Source organism: Lolium rigidum, chromosome 1 (genome assembly GCF_022539505.1).
Source record: "Lolium rigidum isolate FL_2022 chromosome 1, APGP_CSIRO_Lrig_0.1, whole genome shotgun sequence".
NCBI lineage: Eukaryota > Viridiplantae > Streptophyta > Magnoliopsida > Poales > Poaceae > Lolium > Lolium rigidum.
Window position 1 is genome coordinate 50,548,951 of NC_061508.1, and position 7,536 is coordinate 50,556,486.

Here is a 7,536-nt window from a genome sequence, read left to right on the forward strand (position 1 = left end):
CTAGGCATCTTACAATTCTTTTGCCCATCCATCCATTCATTCCGCTTCTAAAATTATCATTGACCTGTTAAAATTTTGCTGCGACAGTCTGGGTGTTTCTTTTAGAGCTTGGTGTGCCATAATTTTATAGAAGTTAGAATAATATTTACAAGATCATGTCCTTGATGTGAAGGCTATTCTCTCACGATATGAGCTAGATCACCTACACACCTCCTATCTATCTTCCATAGTTTGGACTCCAAAACCCTAGATGCCAACACTTGCACTGGAAATTGTAGCCTAACATTGCCGAAGGCCCATGTGTTTCTTCCAGAACAACCAGCAAATCAGGGTTACAAGGTGTCAAAAACCCTCCTGTCATTTTGCCGCAGCTCCAAGGCGTTTGCGATGCAGGCCTGGAAACATGTCTGCTAGACGCCTAGACCTTGCAAACGAGCAATGCAGCAGTATGTGCTCTGTTGTATCTTCGTCCTGCATAACATGCCCTCTGATCTTGCAATACATGCCTAAGACGGGGGTCTGAAGTCCACAGCCGATGTTGAGCTGCAGGCCACATGAAACTTTTGCACTTTAAAGGTGCATGGCTTCGCCAGATCTTCTCCGCGACAACATCTGATATATCCATTTGGCAGTGTATTGGCCTGGCGCACTGACCTGTCCCAGGGCCAGCAGCCTTGCCATAGTTGAACGCACTGCTTGACCCCAGTTTCACATAGCGCCTCCTTAAAGTCTTAGAGCCGCTGATCGCCAGCCTCCACTGTTCTAGCATTCCTGTGCCTAATCATGAAAGACTTGCAAAGATCCACCGCGATGTCCATGGCAGCCCTGCCTGCTATCCATCGATCCCTCCAAAACTAGAATCGTCGACCCTTTCCCAACCCTGATGCTGACGAAGCTGTTGAACACACTTTGTGGCCTCTGGAAGAATCGCCTCTTAAATAATGTAAAATCACACAATTTTACAGCTATATCATGGTACGCACACCTCCCCAACACCAAACATAACTTGAAATTAGAATATCATCACAATGTTCTCCACACCATACAGCCACAGCCGATACACTGACCGACGAGGCATGGCCGTGTCTAGATTACACCGCTTCTGCACTCCTACAACCTAGGAACTGGCTATTCAAGGACTGAGCAGCCAGATTAACCACTGACGATCCGCAAAATGACGGCGAATGATTTTTATTTGACCACTGAGAACTAAAAATGACACTGCCGATCGGCGACGCGAAATGACCAGCTTGACGCTAGGCAGCAACAGACGACCTCACGGAAGCAAACGACTCCAAGATAAAAGCTACGTTGAGCATGTTCTACGACATCAAAGGCAGCAGTGCCATCAGAATATGCGACTCTCACGTTGTTGCTTCAGCTTGTTGCTGCTCCAACTGCATTGGAAAACAAAATATCAAGTCAGTTGCTTGAAGTCTATCAACGCTGTGAGAAATTGAGAGGCCAAAAATTCTAGTGACCTTTTCGTGCAGCATGAAGCTAGGATCCAGGTACCACATATACCCAAAACAGTTCAGTCAACAAAGGCTTTCAACTCAGATTTTCAGTAGTCCTAAATACTGCTCTAGACACTAAGTCACAATTCAGCACTGCAAATGGCACAGAGACTTACGTAACAATAAATGAAGATGACGTGTCCAATCTTGTTTATCTTCCCCAAATGTTACTAGTATTAATTTTATGCTAGTTAGGCAAACTAACTGTATTCATTTCATGAACATTATTTTCGTTTGTTGTTATGCATCAAACTAACTGAATCCATTTGATTACATCTTGTCTTTTGTCTAGTTTAATAATTTTTCATATAGGAAACACTTTTGAATATTTTTTCCTTTGAAGATGGCTACTCCATTCTAGTGCAATACTACTGAGAGTTCGACACGAGATTTAGAAAAAAAGGTAAATACCTGAAGCATAGCCTTAAACTTCCCACACAGATCATAGAAAACAACCCTCATAGTATCTAGTGTCTTCAGGCACCTGGCAAGGAAAATAGTTCAGTAAGTTGTGAAGCTCCTTTCCATTAGCAGCTCACGAAAGGAGCATATTCATAATTACTGAAAAATGCAAATGGCTACCAGAAATTTACTCCATAATAATAAAATTTTCCAGGGCAGGATTATCTTAAAAGTTTGGGAAGGGAAGCCTTATGAATGTCCTCCTAGACATACTTCCTAACAAAACATACTCCCTCCGTTCCTTTTTAATTGACTCAAATTTAGTATAAAGTTGTACTAAATCTGAGTCAATTAAAAAAGAACGGAGGGAGTACAATCTAACAGAGCTGGGGGTTAACTATAACTAAAAACAACTCTGTTCTGGTAGTAACATCAAATTGGAAGATTACAACATAAACCAGTTATAGGTTTATTTACTGGATAGCTGCGCAATATTCAGAGAAGATGGCAAAATTTAGTTTCTCTTTTAAAGACTTAAATGCTATTATAATTCAGTAAAGAAGACCCAGGTGTTTCCAAACATGTGCAGCGGAATAGTTTATAAAAGCAATGAAGATACAATTGAATCAATAAATACTCTGGAAAATTAATATTAAGGCCATTACACTAGATGAGTAGATAAAACTAGGCACCATTCATTATAAAAAAATCAATTAGATGAGGATAGAAAATACAATACTATGGCATAGTGATACAAGATACTAACCCATCCCCGCTCTTCACCTGACAAAACTCATGGAAGTGAATGCAGGTATTCTTTACTCTCTGAGCACGAACACTGCACCATGAATACTATACAATCAGGTTTGTACCACCAAATTTTCTTTAATGAATGAAAAAGTCACACAAATAGCACAAACATAAGGAAATCTACATTGATTAGAAAATATATGATGCTTTGTGCACAATATTATTATTTTCTAAGCATAATAAATTAGCCTCCCTAGTATTTTTATTACCATAAATATTTATCATTTAACTCGAGCAAATCTTCACCTTGAAAATACAAAAACCATGGTTTGGGAACCTATACCAGCACAATGAACCCCTAAAACCCAAAAACTATTTCTTATTTTTGTGCGAAACAAAGGTGAAACATGCAAAATTACCCTATCTAATTTAAAACTATACTACAATGGAAGATCCAATGTGAACCACTCCAAAAAATAATTGGAAGAAACACTTGAGATGGGAGAATCTAGAGTGCTAATCCTTGAGTTATCCAATATGTGTGAAGCAGCTCATATATGTCAGATATAAATCATAAACCAGCACAATGGCTGAATGGTTTGTAGGATCTCAACCATAGAATAATATAACAGCCAAACGGTTTCTTCATATCTAGAACAACCAAATGGATTGTCGGATAAGTAATTAAAATAGTACAACAAAAATGATTTGTCGTATCTAAATCATGAAATGGTAAAATGACAAAATGGTTTGCCAGATCTAAACGATAAAATCCTAAAACGGCAAGACGGTTTGCCGAACCTACAATAGCCAAACGTTTGTCAGATCTAAATCATAAAACAGTACAATGACAAAATGACTGGTCATATTTAAATCATAAAATAGTAAAAGGACAAATAATTTGTCGGATCAACAGTACAAAGTCAAAATGGATCTCAACTTCTCCCCAAATTACCTGGAAGATGCCACTGATGTGTATGGAACAGAGATGTACATGATTAATCACTACAAGCGACAAACCGACCTCATCCCTCCCCATATGGATCAGATGTGAAATGGATAGAGTTTGCCGGATCTACTTCATAAAACACTATGATGATCAAAACGATGATAAGTCTCCCCCAAGATGACCTTACACCTTACAAAGACTATACCTCCTTCGAATCTATGAGGATGCATGCATGGTCAAGAAAAGAATATATATATGGGGATATAATACCCGATTTGCGCCACTGACAACAACCATCACTCCTATGCTATTGCAGAAACACATATGCTAGTACAGGCCATAAAATACAAATAAAAGAGCCTCACCATGCACCGCTGCCCTCAAGCTTATGCACATAAGCAGCCACCTCGTTGAAGTTCACGCATGGCTTGTCCCTGCACACACAACAACCGATCCCCAAGCAAAGAACTAAACAGCTGATTACACAAAACATGTCAAGCGAGCCAACAGGGAAAGCACACCTACAACTACTTGGCGAGCTCGCTAATGATCCGCTCGCCTTCCTGGGAGAAGAGGGTGACGATCTCGGCAACGAAGTTCTGTTCGCTCCTGTCCGGGAGCAGAAGCTGCTGCTGGAACTGCTCGTCCAACAAACCCTAACCTGGAAAAATAAACGCAAAGCCAAAACATCAAATTCTCCAACACAATCAAGTTTCCCATCACCTAAGGAGAAACTAAAACTCTGCATAGATGGCAATAAAATAGTAGATCCCTCACCGTGCCGAACATCTTGGCTAACCAAGGGTGTCGAGCTTCATCGCGGCCGCCATGGATTCCTGAAGCAAGGACTCGAGCTAGCGAGGAGGAAGTAAGTGAGGAGAGGAGGGGCGATGCCGGAACAGTAGGAATGTATGGTGATTGGGACTAACCGGGTGTGGTATTTATAGAGGGGAATTGGACTCCCAAGCCACCGAACTTACACACACACCACAGGTTGAAAGTGGACAGCTATCCTCTTCCTGCTATTTATTGCTCACATTCATTATTTTTTTCATAACACAACCCTTTTTCATTGAGAAATGCCAAGCTTAGATTTAATTTTCAATTATTGTTAGATCATTTAGGCCTTTAGTCCATTTGACTGGTCAAATGAAGGCATTGTTTCATTGGATAACTTTTATTTGCCTATCTAAATCTAGAATATACTTTTGCGCAATAACAATGGGAAAACAGAAATGTAAGTTCTAAATTTCTAATTGCTTATATTTGTGAGATCAATAAGTCTTATGTAGTTTGATTGGCATGGCATAGGAAGAGTTCCCTGCCATGCATTTTAAGCCTTAAACCACGTCGATTGTTTATAAATCAATAGAAGTTTCTACTTAATATGATTGATACTTAAATAGCAATGGGGAAAGTTTTATTTGATACCTTTTATTTTCACTTGGAGTACTTAATTTTATTGTCTCTACCAAGTTATACTTTCATTGGAGGGCACCTCTTGTGTAGTAGCTTTATTCACTTGTTCACAGCTAAGAGGTAGTTTTATTATGCAGTTAAATCTGAAGAACACATACTCCACCTCTCTCAAAGTGTGCCAACATGATTAGTAGCATACAAATGAAACATATGCATGTGCTAAATATCGTGAATGGTTAGATATTACTATTTTTTATGACTCTGCTATAACATTTCGACATCAGTTCATATAATGAGATAAAAAAATGCTGTATATGACACAAAAATATATGTAATACTAGTATAGATAAAGTGACTACCATGTCATGTTCCAACACCACTAGTATTATAGAATGAGGTAGATAGAGTAACGTGCACAACCAAACAGGATTTGTTTTTTTCACGCAACTAATTCAGGTCCGGACTCACATTATGGGCTTATTTTATCCTACAGAAATCAGGATGGGGTCCCGATCAGATGGCGGCGATACAATCCTAGTGGTGTGTCTTGCCTGACACGACAATCTTGTGATGTTTTCTTAATTACTGTAACTAGCCGACATGTGAGCGGGGAAAATGTTCAATTAAGAACATGGTAGCTAGATTGCTGCGGGTTGTAATTGGTTCCTATTAGAAATACGACAATATCCATATAACATGAGCAACAAATTGAAATGTCCATACAATATCAACTACGGCTGAGAGCACTTTTAATTCAATCCACACATTTAAATTCATCAATATCACATTTTCTATTATTATTTATAAACAATACAGAAAATATGGACATTTGTTTCTTTATCTACACTACTTAAAAAGGAGGAAGATGTGGGATATTCACTTTGGCTCATAGGAGCATTTGCTCCCACTATGTGAATCTACATTTCGAAGTGCCAAAAAATTCTAAAGTAAAATTTTTCATATACATCTACACATTTTATGTTCGTGCACAAGTTTTCAAAAGAAACTACAAAAATTTGTGGCTCCTGTAAAAAAGACAAATTTTGATGCTATAACACGACTACGTACAGGACATTTTTTTGTGGGTTTTTTTGTCTTTTTTGTACACGCCACATAAAATATTGTTTCTCCATGAAAACTTGTGCACTAACAAAGAATGTCACGATGTACACCAAAAAAATTATGTCAGAATTTTTTAACATTTTTAAAATTGTTTTTTAATTATTTTGTATAATGGGAGCATTTGCTCCTATGAGCCAAAACGCCACCTCCGGAAGATGTTCCTTATTCTGCCAGACTCAATACGTCAAACGGTTTCGTCGTCTCTCGTCGTACTCCCTTCCGCACCTGGGCCTCTTCCGCCCAATCGTCTACCTGGGCCACAATGCGCATCAGTAGGGAGATGGGTGGATACGTTGAACAGTTCCTCGAGCACCTCTCACGTCTCCTCCTCGAGCGCCTCCTCACACCGTCCGTCCCCTCCACCTCACGTCTCAAGGCATAGAGGCCTGCCGCCCTTCCGGATCGAGAGCAAGAGAAGCAGCACCGACACATGAATGGAGGCATGGCGGCCAGGATTTGGGCATACTGCCCGAGATCTAGGTACGGATGCCTGGATACGATCTCCTCGCTTGATCTTCCTCATCTTCGTGCCTCCTTGATGTCCGACATCGGTGGAGACCTCGCCCGACCTGTGGCGGCGGTGGAGATCATCCTGGTCGTGCAGGTCGTCGCAGCGGCGGTTGACGATGGCTCCTTGATTCAAAGATTGAGAATAAAGAGAAAAATCTAGGAGGAGAGGGGTGGATGCGGGAATCCATCTCCGGCGTCGAGGGAGACCTGGCTTGACGTGCGGCGGCGGTGGGGATCATCCTGGTCAAGTAGGCCACCGCGGCGGCGGTCGAGGACGGCGTGGCAGGTATGGACCTGGTTTTACAAGCCCTCGGGATTGACTGTGCGGCGTGCTACGTCCTTGGCAGGTGCCGTGTCCTCTCCCTGGCTGGATTTTGCACCTCCAGAGATGAAAGTACCTGTTTCGGTGAGGAGCAAGAGCTTCAAGAAGAGCAGGGGCCTTCATACAGCCTCTCCTGCTGATGCTCATTGCGGCTGTTCAGTTCCAGGTGATTGGTTCGTACTTATGTTCTTCATGGTGATTGGTACACATCGATCTTATACAATGTGCTTGATTGTTTTCTTAATGTTAGTTCTATTGGAGACGTCATGAGTATGCGTCAGGCTAGGGTGTTGCTGACATGGCCAGTGGAATAATAGGAGTTGCAGATATTACAGACCTCATTGTATGGCTCAGAATATCTTTGCGGATATTGTGAATGGTTGGTTTGTCTGGTCATTTTTCTGGATGAAAATATGAGAAATGCATAATTAATCTTACAAGTGGTTTAGCTTCTTGGATCATGGACCAGGACACTTGATTCTCATTATTCTGCTACAATGAAGAATTTCTCATCTATCTCAACTGCTATTATTAGTATTATTACA

General features: G+C 40.8%; 1 pseudogene; it reads right to left on the reverse strand.

Moving 5' to 3' along the window:
* Positions 1–1,364: 1,364 nt before the first annotated feature.
* LOC124707690 lies at positions 1,365–7,138 on the reverse strand (annotated as a pseudogene).
* Between the last annotated feature and the right edge of the window lie 398 nt (positions 7,139–7,536).